Consider the following 20,693-nt stretch of genomic DNA (forward strand, 5'->3'; position numbering starts at 1 on the left):
AGAAACCAGCAGCCTTAAAACCAGAACCCGAACCCCGTCTACGTTCCACCCCACCAAAGAAACTTCCAAAACGACCAGAATCAACCTAACCAAGGACCACCACCTCAGCAGAACCAAAACCAATTCCAGAACCAAAACCCGAATCAATACCACCAAGACCAGTACAACCCCCCCGGTCAGTATAACCAGTACCAGTCCAACCAGAGTCCCCAAAACTTCCAGAATTTCCAGTCTAACCAAGGGCCTCAATATAACCAGCAACAAGGGACAAGTCAGGCCCAGTACCCCCATAGGTTGAGGAGATCCGTGGAAGACATGATGGGGGAGTTGCTCGCATCCCAACAGAGCATCAAGGGGGAGCTACAGTCCCATAATGAAGTCGTGCAAGGGATGCAAAATGCCCAGAAAGAACATAAGGCGAACATGGACATGATGAATAGGCAACTGGCCCAACTGGCCAGTTCGATGGGCGAAATGAAAGGAAACTCAGGGAAACTACCATCAACAGCCCATGTGCCCGACAAGGCGAATGTGAGCATGGTCACACTACGCTCCGGCACGTCTTATGAAGGACCTATGCCTAGAAGATCCGGTGTGGAGCCATGTGGAGCAACGTTATCAAGAGACACCGTCTCGGGAGAGGAGCTACGGGGATCTCTACCCCAGATGCAAGATCCATTTTTCCTGGACGAAGAACCCGCTAAGGGTGGAGGAACCAAGGGCATGCCACCCGAGATAGACTCACCAAAAAGGACTGGTACGACAATGAAAGACCCTATCTTAAATGCACCTAAGGAGAACTCCATAGGGGCTGGTGAAGGAAAAGTCGAAGAGGAAAAGGGAAAGAAGCCATTTCCCTACCGCTTCGTGACCAAAAGGAAGAAGGAAAACTCCGTCGATTACATGTCAATTTTCGGGAAGTTGGAGGTGACTATACCATTCCTCCAGGCTGTGAAGCTACCTCCGCTAGGTAAGTTCATTAAAGAGTTCATAGCCGGGAAGGCACAGGAAGAAGGGAAGATCATGGTCGAAGGGATCGCATCGGCAATAGTGCAGGAGAAGCTACCGCACAAGAGAGCCAACCCAGGTATGTTCACTCTTCGTATCACTGTCGGGGATGTAAAGGTCGAACATGCAATGTGTGACTTAGGAGCTTCAATAAATGTCATGCCTTTGTCAATCTATAACCGTTTAAAGGGAGTTAAATTGTCAAGTACTAGGGTGTTGATTCAATTGGCCGATCGATCATGCATAAGTCCGGAGGGTGTCCTAGAAAACGTGTTGGTTAGGGTACACAATTTCACTTACCCTGCTGATTTTTCCGTGATAAAAATGAGTGAAACCGAGGCTAGGGAGTCTAGTGGCATTTTGTTGGGGAGACCTTTTTTGAGGACAGCCAAGACGATAGTAAACATGGCTGAGGGGACAATTGCATTGATTCCATGGGGAAAAATTTACTTTTGATATCAATGAGGCCATGAAGAAGCCTATTGACTTCTGAAAATCTATGCTATGTTGACATATTGACCCCCTAGTCCAAGATTTTCTTGAGACTGAATTATTGCAGGACAAACTCCAAGCTTTAGATGTTTATGAACAGGCTGATATAGAAGCCGCTGCTTGGTGTGACCTGATCAGTAGCCAGGGGTTAACTGACGAGGAAATATAAAAAGCAATCAAAGGATTTTGTCAGAAATCGGAGTTCCTTGGAGCTACTGGGGTTCAGCTACCAGTCAGTATAAAGGATCCCTCAGGGGGAGAGTCAGGAAAAGACGAGGTTGAAAAGAACCCGCTGCCAGAAGATACACTCTCACCTCAGGTGGAACTGAAGAAATTGCCATCAAACCTGAAGTACGCTTTCCTAGAGGAGGAGAATTCGTATCTAGTAATCATCAACAGCAGCCTTACGAAAGAGCAAGAGGCGAGGCTATTGACTGTGTTGAGCAAGAATAAAAGGCGATTGGATGGAGCCTTACAGACCTAGTGGGAATGAGTCCCGATGTTTGCATGCACCACATTAGGTTAGAAGAGGGAGCGAAGGCACATCGAGATGCTCAAAGGAAGGTAAACCCTAACATGCGAGAAGAAATATTGAAGGAAATCTTGAAGTTATTGTCGCTCGGGATTATCTATTCCGTACCGGACAGTGAGTGGGTCTGCCCTATCCACATGGTTCCAAAGAAATCAGGGATCTAAGTCGTGAAGAATGAGAAGAATGAGCTGATACCAACGAGGCTAGTCACGGGTTGCGCATGTGCATAGATTACAGTAAGTTGAACAACGCAACCAGGAAGGACCATTTCCCGTTGCCTTTCATCGACCAAATGTTGGAGCGACTGGCTGGGAAGAAGTATTTTTGCTTTCTAGATGGGTACAGTGGTTATTTCCAGATTTACGTGGACCCTGAAGACCAGGACAAGACCACCTTCACTTGCACGTTCGGAACCTATGCATACAGACGCATGCCTTTCGGCTTATGCAACGCTCCAGGTACTTTTCAACGGTGCATGATGAGCATATTCTCCGATTTGATTGAGGATTGCATAGAGATATTTATGGATGACTTTACGGTCTATGGAGACTCGTTCGACTCTTGCCTTCATCATTTGGATATAGTTCTAGAGAGATGTCAAGCGAAGAGTTTGGTTTTGAATTTTGAGAAGTGTCATTTCATGGTCACCGAGGGGATCGTTCTGGGACACGTGGTCTCAGAGAGACGGATTCAAGTGGATCGGGCTAAAGTGGATGTCATATCCAAATTACCATTCCCTACTGATCAGAAGGGTATAAGGGGTTTTCTGGGGCACGCCGGTTTTTAAAGAAGGTTTATCAAGGATTTCTCTAAGATCGCCCAACCCCTTACCCGACTTCTACAGAATGAGGTTGAGTTCGACTTTGATGAGCACTGCGAGGCCGCTTTTAACCTTCTCAAGGAGAAGCTCATATCCGCACCTATCATACTGGCTCCTGACTGGGATTATCCTTTCGAAGTGATGTGTGATGCCAGTGACTATGCGGTAGGAGCCGTACTGGGCCAGAAGATCGATGGGAAACGGTACGTCATTTTTTATGCATCTAAGACTCTAAATCAAGCCCAGCGGAATTACGATACCACTGAGAAGGAGATGCTGGCAGTGGTGTACTCCTTCGAGAAATTCAGGCCATATTTGCTGGGATCCAAGGTCGTCGTGTATACCGACCATGCAGCGATTAAGTATTTAATTTCCAAGAAGGATGGGTGCTCCTATTACAAGAGTTCGATTGGTAAGTGGAAGACAAAAAAGGAGTCGAGAACAAGGTGGCGGACCACTTGAGTAGAATTCTACAAGATGGAAATGATGAGGAAGTGCAAGACAAGTTTCCGGAAGAGCACTTATGCAAGGTGATTTTTGAGGCCAGAGAGATTGACTGGGAAGAGATAATGAAGCTTACTGGCCAGTATGATACAGAGAAGGGGAAAGAGAAGATAGGGCAAGAACCGTGGTACGCAGACTTGGCCAACTATCTAGTAACTGGGAAGCTTCTAGCAATGCCGAATATTACCAAAGCCCAGAAAATGAAGCTGAAGAGCGAAGCAAAATACTATTTCTGGGACAACCCCTACCTATGGAAGGTAGGATCCGATCAAGTGATACGGAGGTGCGTTCCTGACTGGGAGCAAGGGGACGTTTTGACACATTGCCATTCCTTGGCGTGTGGAGGACATTTCGGTCCCAAGAGAACGGCGCGAAAGATTCTGGATAGCGGCTTCTATTGGCCAACACTAAACAAGGATGCGTACGAGTTCTGCAGAAGCTGTGAACGTTGCCAACTGACTGGTGGGATATCTGCCAGAGATGAGATGCCCCAGGTCCCGATAATTGTCTGTGAGCTATTCGACATCTGGGGAATGGACTTCATGGGTCCATTTCCTTCGTCCTACGGTAATTTGTACATCCTGGTCGCAGTGGATTACGTTTCGAAATGGGTGGAGGCAAAAGCCACAAGCACGTGTGAAGCGAGAGAGGTTGCCAAATTTCTGAAGAGCCATATTTTCACCCGGTTCGGAGTGCCAAGGGCGATCATATCGGACCAAGGTACGCACTTCTGCAATCGTACAATTGAAGCCCTAATGAAGAAATATGGTGTGCACCACAGACTATAAAGCCCCTACCACCCATGAGCAAACGGTCAAGCGGAAATTTCCAACCGCGAGATAAAAAAGATCCTCGAGAAGACTGTTAACACCTCGAGAAAGGACTGAAGTGCAAGGTTTAAGGATGCTCTTTGGGCCTATCGGACAGCTTACAAGACTCCAATAGGAATGTCCCCGTATCGAATTGTTTTCGGTAAGATTTGCCATCTACCCGTTGGAATTGAGCACCGGGCCTACTGGGCAATACAACAAGTGAATGTGGATGCTGCAGCTTGTGGAGATGAAATGAAGTTACAACTGCAGGAGCTAGAGGAACTCAGATTGGAGTCATTCGACTCAGCCATGTGGTACAAAGAGCGAACCAAATTATTGCATGATCGAAATCTGAGGACTAAGGATCTCCAAGTAGGGCAGAGAGTACTACTCTTCCAGTCTAGACTGAAGCTCATCCCTGGGAAGCTCAAGTCAAAGTGGACCAGACCTTATACCATCACTGCACTCCGATCTAATGGAGCCGTAGAAATTTTAGGGAGTTTCCCTCACTCTGAACCTTTTATTGTAAATGGGCATAGGCTGAAGATCTTTAGGGAAAACATTGAAGTGGGTGTAGTGGATGAGATCCCACTACAACCCGGTGTCTTATCTTCCCACTGACCAGTAGGATAGGAATTTGGAATTCCACTAGGCCAATCCTTCTTAAAACTTACATGCGTGGCCGAGTAGAGTTCCAAATTACCTAAGAAGTGTAAATATTGTAATTAGGTAATAGTTAAATATTTTAAACCTTCAATGTTTTTTAGAAAAAAAAAACCAAAAAAATATTTTTGTGCCCAAATTTTATTTGGGAGTACGTACTGACTCACCAACTAACTTTTTAGTGAAACTCCCTTTTTAATTTATAAGCCCGCTTTTCGTTTTCTTTTCTAGTTTGGGAAAATTTAGGGGGAATTCATTAAGTGGGAATTTTGAATTAAGGCTTGTGCAGCTTTTGCAGGTTGGCAGCAGGAAAAAAATGGCGCGTGAGCAGAGAGAAAGGACACGCTGACCAATGAGAGGCCAGCAACCTCAACCGCCTCCCATCTGAAGCGTTGCGACCGGCTACCCCTAATAACCGGTTGCAACCACCTGCAACTACAATCTCTCTCCCACATAACCATACCGGCTCACCTTTTTCCCCTCACAAACCCTCATTTTGCAATTACTCTCTCTCAAAAAAAAAATTCTCTTTCATCTCCGTCGTCTCCAAACACTAATTTCTACCACCATATCGCAAATTTCCGATCATGGGTAAGAAAGCATTCGCCAAAAACCCAGAGGCACAACCACCGCAACCAAACCCACCTGCGTCCGTAGCTCAGCCACCACCCATGGTTTCCTTGGATGCCATGATGGCATTTCTTCGCCAACAAGACCCAACTAGGGACTGGACGACGGCTCTGGCCAGTTTCGGTCAAACGGGGGGCGTCAGAACAACAACCAGTGAAGCTCCGCCTCCACCAGTCAGTCATGCAGCAGTACATTCATACGGGGGATCTCTCTCGGCGACCGCATCGTCAGAAGCTTCAGTACCAGATTCGGCAGATCTCGACGCTATCGCCGCACATTACGACTCCGACCCGAAGGAGCGTACGGAGAGGGCAAGCCAAGACAAGACAACCCACGAGGGGAGTGGCGAAACGGAGAAGATGCCCGAGGCGGAACCGGTATCACATGAAGTGGCAAGGGAAAACATAGATCTGAACGAGTCAGCCCAGAAGCGATCGTTTATGACTGATGAGGAGTTCGATTCTATCTTGAATCAAGTATGCCGAACAGCGGAAGCTACTGCCTCGGAGGCTAAGGGTCTGGACCTCGCTTCGAGGCCAGTAGGAGGAGCTGAGAAAGCTGTTACAGGAACCATACCGGAAGGTCAAACTTCCCAGTCAGTAGGAGGGGCAGGGGAAGTACAGAGTGAAGAGAAAGAGCCAGAGCCAGTAGATCCCCAAGTGGAAGCAGGGGATGATGAAATGCAAGTAGGAGAGGAGGCACCAACCGTGGAAATCCAAGTACCAAAAGCGGTGGCGCCTCCGATCTTAAAACCGCAACCAGTGAAGCGGCAATTGATTCTGAAGAAAGAGCCGAAGACAGAGAGGCCGAAATCTACACGGGTATCTCAGCGATGCCTGGGCAAAGGAGCAGCAAGCAAGTCCCAGGCGAACACAGCCGAGAACCCAGTCGAGATCGCCAGCAAGGAAGAACAGGCCACTCCCAAGAAGGCAGAGGGTACGCCTACTCAGGCTACTGATCAAGAGGACACCAGGATATCTCTGGACCTCACACCCGGATCAGTAAGGCCAGAGGAGTCCGATGATGTTGATGCTCAAGCCCCAGGAGAAACCACCCTTACTGCCCAAGAGGAAGAAGCCCAATATCAGCGAGCCAGGAAGAGAAAAGAGAAGGCTCCGATCCAAAAGAAGTCGGTCACCAAAAGGGCCAGAGTAGCAAACACAGGAATCGTCATTACCGAACCACCTCAACGAACTCCACCTAGCCGAGGAGAGTCAAGTGATAGTGAGTACGCTGCCAGTAAGGAGTCAGATTCTGATAGCGACTTCTCCTTAGAGGATGAAGAGTATGGGGAACAGTCCCTCCCCGGTGATCACCGAGAGCTTGTGCTTCCACCAGTTGAGAGGCTTCGGTACAGACGATGGACCGTAGATTTCACAAATTAGATTGCTGGGGAGATGAAACTTTTCGGTACACAGAAGCTGCAGGATACCTTTGAAAGCTTAGACGATGGCAGCAAGGAGATTAAATATGGGAAGGTAATGCACTACCCTTCTCTAGATGAACTAGGTGTTCGTGGACAATTCCTTGCTTATATAAATACTTTGGGTTTTGAATGGTTACTACAAAATGGGGATCCGCAAATTTGTGTTAGGCTTGCAAAAGAGTTTTTCACTACCTTTAGGTTCAAGGTGACGACGGACTTGGATGAACTGTCCGTTAGTTTTCGTTTGTTTGGAGAAGAATTTAGAATGAGTATAATTGAGTGGACTTGCCGGTTGGGGATGTGTACCTTGGAAGAAGCGATAGGACCTGATTGGAGGAGCAGAGAGAGGGGTATCCCTCGGAGGCATGTGGATTTTAATCCGCAGGAGGCCTGGACTGAGCTAACCCACCCCGACGCTGGTGAATTTGCGTCCACTATCTCCCGGTCCATTCACTTCAATGATCCGGTTCTGCGATTAGTACAGCTTTATCTGGACGCCAAATTACTGGGACAATCTAATTCAGCCGTTCGCACATCGATGAAGGAGTTGTATCTTCTTTGGTGCGCGAGACAAGGCCGTAAGTTTCATCTTGGATTCTGGACTGCTTATCAATGCCATTTATTAGCCACTCACCCAGGCAGGAACCTCACCTTGTGCCACATTTTAGGTGCGTTCATCGGAAACAACATCGTCGTTACGGAAGCCGAGGACTTGTCTCCGCTTCCCATGGTACGGCCACCAGGGCCATTCGACGTACCCTACTTCGTCAGGATGAACGCCGTATATATGAGGGCAGGAAGGCCGCATTTTTATGCAATGGGCGAGGAAGCCACAGTTGGAGGGAGAGTTGCTATATTGGAGAGGACTGTTACTGAGATGACAGAAGAGAATCAGCAGCTGAAGGCGGAGATGGTCAGATTGACATCAGTTGTGGAACGGATGTTGAAAGTGTCTGCAGAGCAGCGGACGCTGGCTCAGAGGGATGCATCGATGGAGGTGATAGTGACCAACTTGGGTGAAGAGAACCAGAAGATGCAGACAGAGATGAATAGGATGTTATCCATGATCGATAACATATTAGAGGAGGTGACCCACCAGCGGAAAGAACAAGCTACTGGACCAAGCGGCCATGGAGGCCAGGATGATGAAACACACCCACCTGAGACAGAGGAAGAGGACGCCAAGGTGCCGGCAGCAGCCGAAGAGCCGGCGAAGGAGGATGAGGACCAAGCTGGAACGGAAGAGGAACAACTGGAGGAACAACCTGCACCACCTGCTCCACGAAGGAGCAGGAGACATCGCTAGACCTCCCCCGTACTAACAAGTTAGTTTTCTTTTTAGGTTTCTGTTTTATGTTTTTTATATTTGTTTGTTTTAATATTTGTTTAGGTAGTTAATTTGTGTTTGTGCGCAGACCCCACTTCATAACACTTAGCCTATTCTATAGTCTAAGTGTGAGAAGTAATGGGTTATATCGTTTGAGCATGCTTATTTCTTTTTCTTTTTCTTTTTTTATGTTTTTCTTCGTGTGTTTTCGTTTGCATGTTGAATCGCACTTAGTCCATTGCATAGCCTAAGTGTGAGAAGTGTGTATATATGGGTTTGTGTTGTTAGTTTCTGTTTAGGTTTTTAAACTCTCCCACTTAGCCTATTCTATAGTCTAAGTGTGAGAAGTTTCGTTTTTAGTATGGAGTTTTGTTGTTTGTCTGTGTGTCCACCATATTGACCATTACCTTTTTCCACTTCACAGCCCTATCTGAGGGCAGACACTTGTGAAGTGGGAGGGGGGATGCAATGGTCAGTATGATGTATGTGTATTTGTGATCGGTGTTTGTGCTGATGTCTTTTTAGGTCTAGTTTTTTTTTATTGTTCTTAGTGTGATTGGGCTTAAAACTCAACTAATTCGAGCCGACGGTGAAGGGAATTGAGGGAGATAAGACATGCTGGAAAACCAAAACCACCCTCCCTAGTACCTCCTGGTCAGGATAGATGATGTGAGTATGAGAGAAAAGCCATACTCAGAGCCAAACACAAAAGCCCTCTTAAAATGTGAGCTATAGCTTTAAGTGGAACCACTTTCCACACATATTGAAAAGAAAAGAGTGGCTGCCACAAATTGCATAGGGTGAAGTGACCACGGGTAGCAAACACTAAAGGCAGTAGGAAACCCCCCCACAAAAAAAAACCACCTTTAGAACCCTTTTTCTTAACCTTTTGTATCCAGATAAACACCCCTAGCCCCTGGGACTGTGTGTGCAAGGTATGAGGCGAATGAAACTTACTGGCCAGAAAGCTGTACAAAAAGGCAGAAACCAGCTGGACAAAAAACTTAGAAGAAAATCGACCAGGGAGTCACACCAGGTCCAAAAAGAAGAAGATATAAGGGTGGCGAAGCCACAAAGAAAAAGAAGAAAAAGAGAAAGTGCAGGAGAAAATGAAGAAAATGGTCAGAAAGGTTTGACCACAAAAAAATGAAGAAGGAATAAGGGTGGCGAAGCCACAAGATGATACTGACCAGTTGGAGACCCAAGCAAGAAGCGCCAGCTAAAATGCAACTAATCAGAAGCCTAATGCACACAGTTCCCCCACATCAACAAACAAGAAGATTTGAACCTTAGAGCCTTAGGAACATCCACCCCAAAACACTACAAGCCAATGGCCCCATTACAAGCCTTTAAGTCTTTCAGTCGCTGCACGTGAGATCTAAGTCCGAAGCATTTTGTGGTCCAGCAATTAGAGAGAACAGTCCTAACATTCCTGGTAAGGTATGAGTGACTGAGTGAACCTAGTGTTTGGGCGAGAGTATGGGCGATCTTGACAAGCGGATGTACTGACCAGGAAGGAAAAGGGGGTAGCAGAAGTTCAAGGCTGTCTAAGGTCGGATTGCACCCGATCCCGAGGTAAGGGATGGTTGAAAATATAGACCGATCTAGGTGTGTTTTGTCCTTGCGTCATAGTTAGAGTCTAGTCTAGGTTTGTGTAGGTCAGGGGAGTAACCAGGCTAGAATTCGACTTATTTCTTTGGGTTTGTTCTTCACACTTGAGGACAAGCATGTGGTAAGTGTGAGCAGTTTGATAAGTCATATTCTAGGCCTAGGTTACTGGTCAGTATGATGCGCATAAGTGAAATATATCTGCAAAAATAGTTGTCAAAGTGTGCAGGTTAAGCGTTCTAGCCAGTGGGGGAGTTTCGGAATGATTCAAGTGAAAAAGGGCGTCAGGATGTCGCTATCCTGACCAGTATGCATGCCAAAAGGCTCGAGATGGAGAAGAATGATACCTGGGAGGATCAGCCGCCAGCAAGGGGGCAAAAGAGTCATTTTATCGCCTGAAGTCTACCCTAAAAATCAAGGGAGGCCTCCCTATATAAAGAAGCCACTTGGGGAGAAAAGATCATCATCGAGTAGTTAGAAGACTCCTAAGCTTAGTTAGCAATCTCTTCGGCAGATCACCCCTTCAGCATTGTCTTTCGCATTTCTCGTTCCTCACCACAGCCATGATCACTTGAGATCCAGAAGCTCCCGGAGTTCCACTCGTCCTCGTTCCAGCCAGCAAGATCTTAGTTCAGAAGTTCCACCGCCCGGAGTGGCAAAACACTTTTATTACGCTTTCGTAGTTAAATTTACTTGCTTTTTGTTCCATTGGATCTTTGTTGCGTTTGATTTTCGGTTCTTTGAAGTACTCGTTGAAGACCCGAACATGTTTAGTTCTATGAAGTTGATTTCTGTTCAGTTTGTCGTACCGATTCCTTTCTTTCCTGCCTAGATAACTTAGATTCAGCTGCATTAGTAATTTTCAAGTGATACAAGCATGTTTCATTCCCGATTGGTAGATCTGATTTTAATAGTCTAGTTAACTTTTAGATTTCGGTTCTGAAATGGTTAAGTGTGGAAACCCTGTTTACGTGATTTCTGCCAACTTGCATGTTGACCAGTCGGCGTAATTACAGTTTCTGTGTTTGATCTTTTGATTTGAGATTTTAATTGCAGATCTGTTTCTTGAGTTGTTAATCTGTGTTTTAATGGTGCTGAATCTGCTTGATATTCTGATTTTAGTTTGTGTTTGTTAGAGAAGACGATGTCCATATCCAATGTTGGGGAGCACTTTGCTTTTTAGTTACTTTTCGCTTTTTGTCCTTTACTTTTCTGCATGTACCATACAGATCTGACAGCCCAGCCACCCAACTACCACCTCTTTTCTCTGATATTCTGTTTAGCCTTTTATAGTAAACTAGTACTTTCCATATACCTCCTGAAACCATGTTCCCCACTTTCCACGTACACAGCTGTCTGTCCAACACCTCTCCCACCTCCTAGTCAGTAGATATCTTTTTAAATTCCAGTCCAGATAAAGTCTCAACCCGAAGCGTGGTAGCTAACCAACCCATCCAGAATATCACTCCAATAATCTTAACGCACCATCTCTGTGGGATTCGACCCTTGCCACCACTATACTGATCAGTAGAAGTGGGTTGAGGATACTTTGAAACCAGGTTCTAGGTTAGCTGAGGTTCTTATCCTGAACAGTAGGATATATACTTGCTTGAACGACACCTGCGAACCTGCGCTCTTTCAGTAATCTTTCATTTAATGTAAACGTTCTTATTATATTGTTCTATTCTGCTCAAAAGACACTTTATGTTTCTGTACTTATTCCTTTACAAATAAGTACTCACACTGCATGTGTGTATCACCTTTTATGTACCTATATTTCTTTATGAAGAAGATTTCTGCGAAATCATCACAACAAAATCTTAGTGACTTGGCCATAATGTTAACAATCCCAAGTCTCAAGATTTATGTTTCGCTATTACTTTTCATGAACTTTGGCCTCAAAGCGAACCAAAATTCAACTTTCATAATGGAAATAGCAATGACAAACTATTTTCCATTTTCCATGATATTGCTCCCACTAATTAAAGGAACAAATAGCCAATCATCAATTTCTACCATTGACGCATCAGGCATAATCTGAATCTGAATATCTAATGACATTTAAGTCATCGGATCATCTTTACATAAACATGTGCTCTATGTGCCTTGCAAGTACTTGAGCACTTTCTTTGCAGCCTTCCAGTGGTCCATTCCGGGATTACTTTGATATCGACCCAACATACCAACTGCGAGGGTGATATCTGGTTGAGTACATGTTTGAACATAGTTCGAACTCCCAACAACTAATGCATAGGGAATCTTTTCCATTTCCTTATGCTCCAATTCATTTTCGGACATTTTACTTTACTGAACATTTCTCCCTTCTGAATTGGAGCTATCCCTTCGGAGCATTTATCCATTCTATATCTCTCTAAGACCTTATTGATATATCTTTTTTGAGACAAACTTAACAATCCTTGTGATCTATCGCGGAATATTTCTATCCTGATCACATAAGATGCCTCACCCATATCCTTCATTTCAAAGTTTGAAGAGAGATATTTCTTTACATCATGTAATAATCTCATGTCATTCGCGGCTAGCAAAATGTCATCAATATATAGGACTAATATAATAAACTTGCTCCCACTGGTTTTAATATAGATACATCAATCAACGATGATTCCTACAAAACCATATGACACAATGGTATCATTGAACTTTATATACCATTGTCTAGAAGCTTGTTTGCGTCCATATATTGACTTTCAACTTACATACTAACTCTTCTTGTCCTTCTATCATAAATCCTTTGGGTTGTTTCATGTATACCTCCTCTTCAAGTACTCCATTTAGGAAGACAGTCTTTACATCCATTTGATGGAGCTCTAAATCATAATGAGACACCAAAGCCAACACAATTCTTAAAGAATCCTTCTCTGAAACTGGAGAGAAGGTTTCTTTGTAGTCAATGCCATCCTTTTGAGTGAAACTTTTTGGCGACAAGGCGAGCCTTGTAACTTTCAATGTCACCTTTCGAATCATGTTTTGTTTTAAAAATCCATTTACAACCAATGGATTTAAAAACATGGAGGCAATTCTACTAAGCCCCAAACGTTGTTATCGCTCATAGATTTCATCTCATCCTTTGCTGTATTTAACCAATTTTTAGAATTGTCACTTTACATGGCTCGTTGGAATGAGATCGGGTCCTTACTTTCAACAGAATATACCACATAGTCATCCGACATGGCCGATCGACGTTCCCTTACTGATCGCCTTAAAGGTTCTATTGGTTCATCATTCTGTTCTTGAATTATGACTGGTTCATCTTCAATCTCAACAAGTGGGTTATGCACTTCATGTTGTTCAATGGGAATAACAACCTTAGGTGCAACAATATATGGATGAACAACGTTTCTTTGAACTTCATTAAAGTCCACTTTACGAGGTTCACCACTCCCACTAGTTTCATCGTTTTCAATGAACCTAGCATTTTCCGTCTCAACTATCCTCGTACTATGGTTCGGACAATAGAATGTATATCCCTTCGATTTATCTGGATAGCCAATGAAGAATCCACTGATCATCTTTAAATCCAGTTTCTATTCAAGTGGGTTATGCAACTTTACTTCTGTAGGGCATCCCCAAATACGTATATGTCTTAAGCTCGGTTTCCTTCCCGTCCACAGTTCAAAAGGAGTCTTTGGAACTGTTTTACTAGGAATCCGATTGAGCATATATGTTGCAATCTTTAAAGCATAAATCCACAACGAAAGAGGTAAACTACATCCACTTAACATGTATCTAACCATATCCAAAAGAGTACGATTCCACCTTTCCGTTACACCATTCTGTTGCTGAGTACCGGGCATTTTATACTGTGCACAAATGCCCTTACTTTCGAGGTACCTTGCAAATTGGCCTGGACATTGTCCAGACTCATTAAATTTTCCGTAGAATTCACCACCTCTATCTGATCTCACAACTTTTACTTTTCTATCTAGTTGCCTTTCCACTTCATCTATGAATATCTTTAAGACATTCACTGATTCAGCCTTTTCACGCAATAGATATATATAACCATACCGTGAGAAATCATCAATAAAGGTGATAAAATAATTTCTACCACCCAACGAAGGTGCATCAAAAGGACCACATATATTAGTATGAATTAACTCAAGAAGTTGAGAACTTCTTGTGGCTGATTTCTTTACTATGTGTTTAGTTTACTTCCTCTTTATGCAATCTATACACATATCTAGATCACCAAAATCCAATTTGAGGAAGAATTTCATTCTTTACCAACCTCATTATCCTTTCTTAGTCTTTGATGCCACAAGAAAGTCAAAATTCACTTGACATACTACGTTTTATGCCTCTACTTTCAATATTAAACAAGGATTCAGAAAGCTTTGTATCAAGATTGAAACTGCAGAGTGAATCAAATAAAGTACCACTTCCATAGAAGTAATCATTTCAGTACAATGAGAATATACTATTTACAATCTTAACTTTAAATCCTATACTTATCCAACCTACTAACAGAAACAAGATTTCCTAGCACATTCCGGTACATAGGGACAATCCTTAAGATCTATATGACATCCAGTGTCTAAGATCAATCTTTTAGGTCCCGATGCCTTTAATTTGTGCCTTCATCCTGTTGCCCATGAACAAGTATTGTTCACTTCCTTTTATAGGTTGGATCGTATTGAATCCCTATTCAATATGAGACACACGAGTAGTAACACCATAATCTAACCACCAAGTATTATTAGGCACTTCAATAAGATTCAATTCAAAGTAAACGAAACTGTTATGTTTATTTTTCTTATCAAACCATACCTTTCTTTTCGGACAATCCTTCTTGAAGTGTCGCGTTTTTCCACAGAAGAAACACTCCATTTCCTTCTAGATTTTCTTTTCAAGGCCTTTCAGAAAAAGAAGAATCCTTACGTTTGTCCTTACTCGGTTTACCGTTACTGGTGCCGGCTCCTTCATGACCTATCAGATTCACATCTTGGTAATTCATCTTCCTTAATCTCCCTTCCTCTTAAACTAACATGGCCTTTAAACCCTTAAAGTCCCATTTTTATTTAATGGTGTTATAATTCACCTGGAACTAACCAAATTCAAGTGGAAGATAGTTCATGATGAATTGAACCAAGAACTATTCATGAACTTCCATTTCCAAGGTCGTGAGTCTTGCTGTCAAGTTTGACATGTATGTTACATGATCGTGTATTGGCTGAGACCAGTCAAACTTTCTTGTAGTGAGCTCACTCGTCAAGCTCTATACAATTGACTTGTCAGCCAATTCCGATTGAGAACACTCCTTTATCGTTTCTATGAATTCTCTATCATTCTCTGTCTTAGGCATAGATGGCTTAAAATTTTCCGCCATCGTCATCCTCATAAGATTCAGACGTAGCCTATTAGAGCGCTCTCAAGTCTCATATCGAGACTCTTCCGTTTCGGAGCTCTCTTCCGTAATGACTAAGGGTTCATCTTCCGTAAGTATGGCATGGTCAAGTGCCATAATACCCAGTGAAAATTGGATCTGTTCGGACCATCTACCATAATTCTGCCTATTGAACTTAATGACAGAGTTTGCACATCCATACATATTTAACGAGGCTACAACATTTATACATGCTCTCTATTAGTGCTTTGAGGCTTTAACATCAGATAACTGTAATAAACTTTAAATAACATGCATTCAAGCAACCTTTGGGCAATACTTAAACACACGTGCTTTCATCGATGCTAGAATATACTTTAATGATCAATCAAATCATACACATATCAAATAAGCATGTTGCCTTTGGGTGTACATACCACATATGATACTGTAGACAAAACTAACCCTTTTCATTTTTATTAACTTATACACAATGATCCACCTTTGGGTGATCTCCAAGTATATAGATAATAAAATTATTGATCAATCAACTTCATGTCGTTTATAGCATCCTTTAATCATGATCAATAAATAACTTTTCATCCTTTTCCATAATCATAATATCATATAGCAAGACCACTTTGGTGATTAACAAGTCATATAACATTAACATGCATATTAAAAGGATTAAAATAAAACATTCTCAGAAATTCCAAAGAATTCGCCCGGTCAGGCGATTTTATACCTTGTAAACGCCTGATCGGGCGTTTGCATCGGTGAGACCAGAGAGTTCGCCCAGTCGGGCGTTTTTAATCTGTCTAAACGTCCGCCCGGACGTTCAAACGCCATGCATTGTCGGACTCCAGAAAGTTCACCCGGTCGGGCGTTTTGAATAATTGTTACCGCCCGGCCGGGCATTTCATCAACCAACGTGTTTTGTGAAAACGCCCGGTCGGGTGTTTGATCACCCTGTCGGGTGTTTTATCTGTACTCGATTTCTCCCTTTGATTTTCATGTTTCTACCTTCCATGAAACACTTACCCAATGCGCAACGGAATCAAATAACATCAAAATGAAACAATGACATTCATATTTCAATTTGAACACTTAAATTGGTGAATAAACCAAATCTAGATTGGCTCTGATACCAACTGTTACCATCTTTCGATGCTTTACCGATTTCTATACCGAAATCACATTCTAGATTTGTATTAATTCAACCATAACATATACCAGATCAAAGAGATGATTTACCAACCTCCATCCATAGCTTATATTTGATGTAGGCTGGAATTACACGAGTTGATGTTTTCCCTAAAAGCCGTGGTTGATCTTTTCATCTCTCTAGCCTTTGCTTTTCGGATTCTTTCGATGGAGAAGAATCTTGTAATAATATGACTTTACTGTATTCCCTTTCTTGTATATAGAATTCTGTAGAGATTCTTATCACCTTCAAATCTGAAAATCTGATTTGTTTATGTTAGTTATACGCAACCTTTTGTGAAAGGTTGCATCCGTTCACTTACACCCTTTCATGTAAAACCCATCAGATTTTCTGTAGACTTTATTCTACAGCTTTCCATCTTCTATACACTTTAATGTACACATATTTATACCATCTATGCAAGGCAAGAGAAGAGGGTTATCAATACACCCGATTCTAATTCTTTAATCGAAACCGATCCATCACGGTATCGTCTTTTATATTAGAATCCAACTGATATGTTTGAACTTAATCTTTAATATTAAACCAATATCTACATAGGTCACATATAGGAATATAAATATTCCTACAGTACCAGCCCACCCAAAACCAACCACAGTATGGAGGCAGACAGAATTTCTCTAGCCAGAGGGGTGACTTTCGACCCAGACCATCGCAATGCAATGTGTGGTCCAAGCACTATTTCGGAGAATGTAGAATACAGAACACCACCAAGTGCTTCAACTGTGGTGGAAATGGTCACTTCTCTAGAGAGTGTCCGAGCAAGAACATGGGGATGGGTTCAAGGCAGAACAACCAAGGATTCCGTCCGCAGTCTAGGGCACCACCGGCGGAACCAAGGATGAATCGTGATCAACCTCCGCGACAACAACTTCACCGTCCAAGACTTCCCTCCAAGGCTAGAGCATAAGCGCTGAGTTTTAGACAACCCAAGACTGAACAAGGGAGTTACGAGAACGGGAATTTGGCAGGTATGAGAAAACTCCTCGATACACCTATTGTTGTGTTGTTTGATACGGGCGTGATAAGGCTCATTTCATGCATCAGTTTGAGGGTAAATGTACGCTGCTCGATCGGTTTATCGCGCAAAACAAGTGTTAAATGTGCACGAATGCCGCTTGACCAAGGCAGCAAGGCCAAACTGATCAAGCAAGTACAAAAGGCGATAAAAGGCCAAGAATCGGGGAAGTTGATCAAGAGGGAGCAATCAAGCAGTTAGGCGGGGACCCCTGGCTTCTAGAAGAAGAACACGTGAGTAAATGAGCTGGATATGGCGCATCATTCTGTTATCCAGTACGATGTTCTAGAAGGGGACACGTGCTAGCTTATGATACGCAAGGACGAAGCTGGGTCATAAATCTATTACTCAAAATCGTCGTCATTCTAGAAGAAAAGCATGTAGATATCAGTGAATCACTCATTCTCAGCATGAGCGATTATTCCCTGTCAAGATCGTTATCCAACTAGAGGCCGAATCAAGCTTATAAATAGAGTGTGTGCCACCACAAGAAAGAGAATCTGATTTTTACTTTCCGCTTAGTTTAGCTTAGCTTAGTTATCTAGTTTAGTTCAGCTCACTAGCTTAGTTTAGTTCTCCAGATAGCTTAGTTAAAAGGGCGACCGACGGGAGCCCTGCAGAATACTTGTTTTCTGTTAGCGTTATCTTAAGTTTCCCGCTGAGATTCTTCTCAGTTTTTACCGCTTTCTTAGTCTCCAAAGTGTTAGCTTAGTTTCAATTTCACGCTGTACTTAGTTTAATTTAATCAAAGTTATTTTCTTTTTCATCCTCGCATTTACTTTTCCGCTGTTACCTGCAATTCACTTGACCCAGTAGTTAAAGTTCTGTTGATCAAGCTAGCTAGTTTAATTCCGCCTAGAGTAAAAACAGTAGTTAAAAACTCCCAAGTTAAAGCGTGGCAGCAGCCAACCCTCCTGTTCACTACTCACACACTCGACACACCAACTTCTCTGTGGGATCGACCCCAAACTTGCCGTTTTACTGTTAAAGTTGTGCAAAATTGAGAGTTTACAAATTACTTGGGTAATGAAGAAAGAGCGAGAGCAAGATTGCAGTGATTAAGTGGCAACGATATTTGCTAACTGATCCAACCGGTTCGGTTATCATTCCATATAACTTGATCCGCATTCTAATCGCGTTTTCGCCCCTTTCCAAGTCCCTCCAAAATTGCGCCGTTGCTTGGGAAGCATGGTGCTACTTTATGTTTGTGCGTAGTGCGTAGGTGTACATAATCTTATTTTCTTGTTTTCTCATTTCGTTTTTCACTATTGATGAGAAGGTACCAATGCGGTGGACACTGGAATCACCCCTTTCTATACAGAGAGACTAACGCTTATTGGAGAGTCCAGAAAGCCTGCGTTGTCACCACTCGTTACAGAGCAGCATTAGAAGTCGCAGCAGCTGCTGAATAGAACACACATTAGAAGCCGCAGCAGCTGCTGAACGAAATTAAGGTCTATATTTTGTACATTGCCTTAACGAATTTATTCCACTTGATTCTTTTTAAAGTTCCTTTGACTTTGGTTGCCTTTCACAAACTTATGAACCCATTGATGTGATTTTATTATTCCATATTATGATTTTCATGGAACCATGATCAGTGCTACTTTGTGACAACTACCAACATTTCTCAATCCTCATGCAACTGATCATTTTTTCCGTGACATGTTTAAGTCCTTTTCCATTGATGTATGGACCTTTCAAATTTGGTCAAACAACTGAATTTTCTTGTTTGGTAGCCTACCATGTGAATTGAGAATTACTTCGATTCCATCCTACATGCATGACCTATCTTATGTCCCTTCATGCTCAGTGGGGATGATCATAACCTATTGTTGCAAGTTAGTGAGATTCAAAACAAAAGTCGAGCTAGAAATGTTGTTGTTTTCTTGATTAATTCTACAGCCTATCCGATTAAGACACTTTCAGCAGTGTTGTTACAATTTTGGAAATAAGTTCATATCCAAGTAAGACTGTTTGATCAATTTTTAAGTTCTTGGTACTAGACTTTAGTGAAAGGATGAAGTTGAGCTGTTCGGATACTCATAAGGAATAAGTTACTTTCTTCGACAAAATTTTGGGAATGGATTGGCTTACCGAGAACCACGCAACGATTCACTGTAAAGAGAGACAGATTTCTTTCCAAGCCAATGGCCATGAGCTGACCATCTTGCACGGGATCTCTTTGAACCGAAGAACCTCCATAATCTCTGCTTTACAAGCAACCAAGAAGATAAGAAAAGGGCGTCCGGCGTATCTTGTGTACTTGAACGGAGAGGAAAAGAAGGATTTGATGGTGGAAGACGTGGCAGTAGTACGAGATTTTTTTCCCAATGTGTTCCCTGAAACTTTGCCTGGACCGCCGCCCGACAGACAAGTGGAGTTTACCATCGACTTGGAATCCGGATCTGAGCTAGTATCAAAAGCACCATACCGAATGGCTCCTAAAGAGTTGGCTGAATTGAAGATTTAGTTGCAAGAACTGCTAGATTTGGGATTTATCCGAGCTAGTGTATCACCATGGGGAGTGCCTGTGTTGTTTGTAAACAAAAAGGGATGGAACGATGAGAATGTGCATCGACTATCGTGAGCTCAACAAGTTGACCTTGAAGAATAAGTACCAACTTCGAGGAGCGGGCGTATTTTCGAAAATGGTCTTGCGGTCGGGGTATCATCTACTAAAGGTCCGACGAGAGGATGTCCCTAAGACTGTTTTTCGCACTCGTTACGGCCATTATGAATTTGTTGTGATGCCATTTGGACTGACTAACACCCTGGCAGTTTTCATGGACTTGATAAACCGAGTTTTCCATGAGTATCTCGATAAGTTTGTGTTAGTCTTCATCGACGATGTGTTGGTATACTCAAAGAACGAGGAAGAGCATGGATGGCATCTGCGAACCGTGTTGAAAACAATTCGGACGGAAAAGCTTTAAATGGTGAATTATGTTCCACCATATCCAAGAGGATGGTAACCAAGGAAGGCAGCCAAGCACTCAAATGGTGAATTATGTTCCACCATATCCAAGAGGAAACCAGCAAGGGAACCAACAGAACTACTTCCCCCAGAACCAGTCAGAGCAGTATGGACCTTTCGGGTACTATCAGCAAGGCCATGGAGGAGGTCGTTTTAATCAAAGATACAACAAGCAGCAAAATGAAGGTCCCGGAGATATGATGATCGCGCATCAGTCCCAAGATACAATGCGAGAGATTCAAGAAGCTCAAAAATAACAGAGGGTTGCGCTCGATATGCTCACTAAGCAGCTATCTCAGGTTGCCAT

The 20,693-nt window shown here is 43.0% G+C and overlaps 1 pseudogene; it reads left to right on the forward strand.

Moving 5' to 3' along the window:
- Nucleotides 1–474: 474 nt before the first annotated feature.
- LOC121779009 overlaps nt 475–20,693 on the forward strand; it is a 226,429-nt pseudogene continuing 206,210 nt past the window's right edge.

Source organism: Salvia splendens, chromosome 19 (genome assembly GCF_004379255.2).
Source record: "Salvia splendens isolate huo1 chromosome 19, SspV2, whole genome shotgun sequence".
Taxonomy (NCBI): domain Eukaryota; kingdom Viridiplantae; phylum Streptophyta; class Magnoliopsida; order Lamiales; family Lamiaceae; genus Salvia; species Salvia splendens.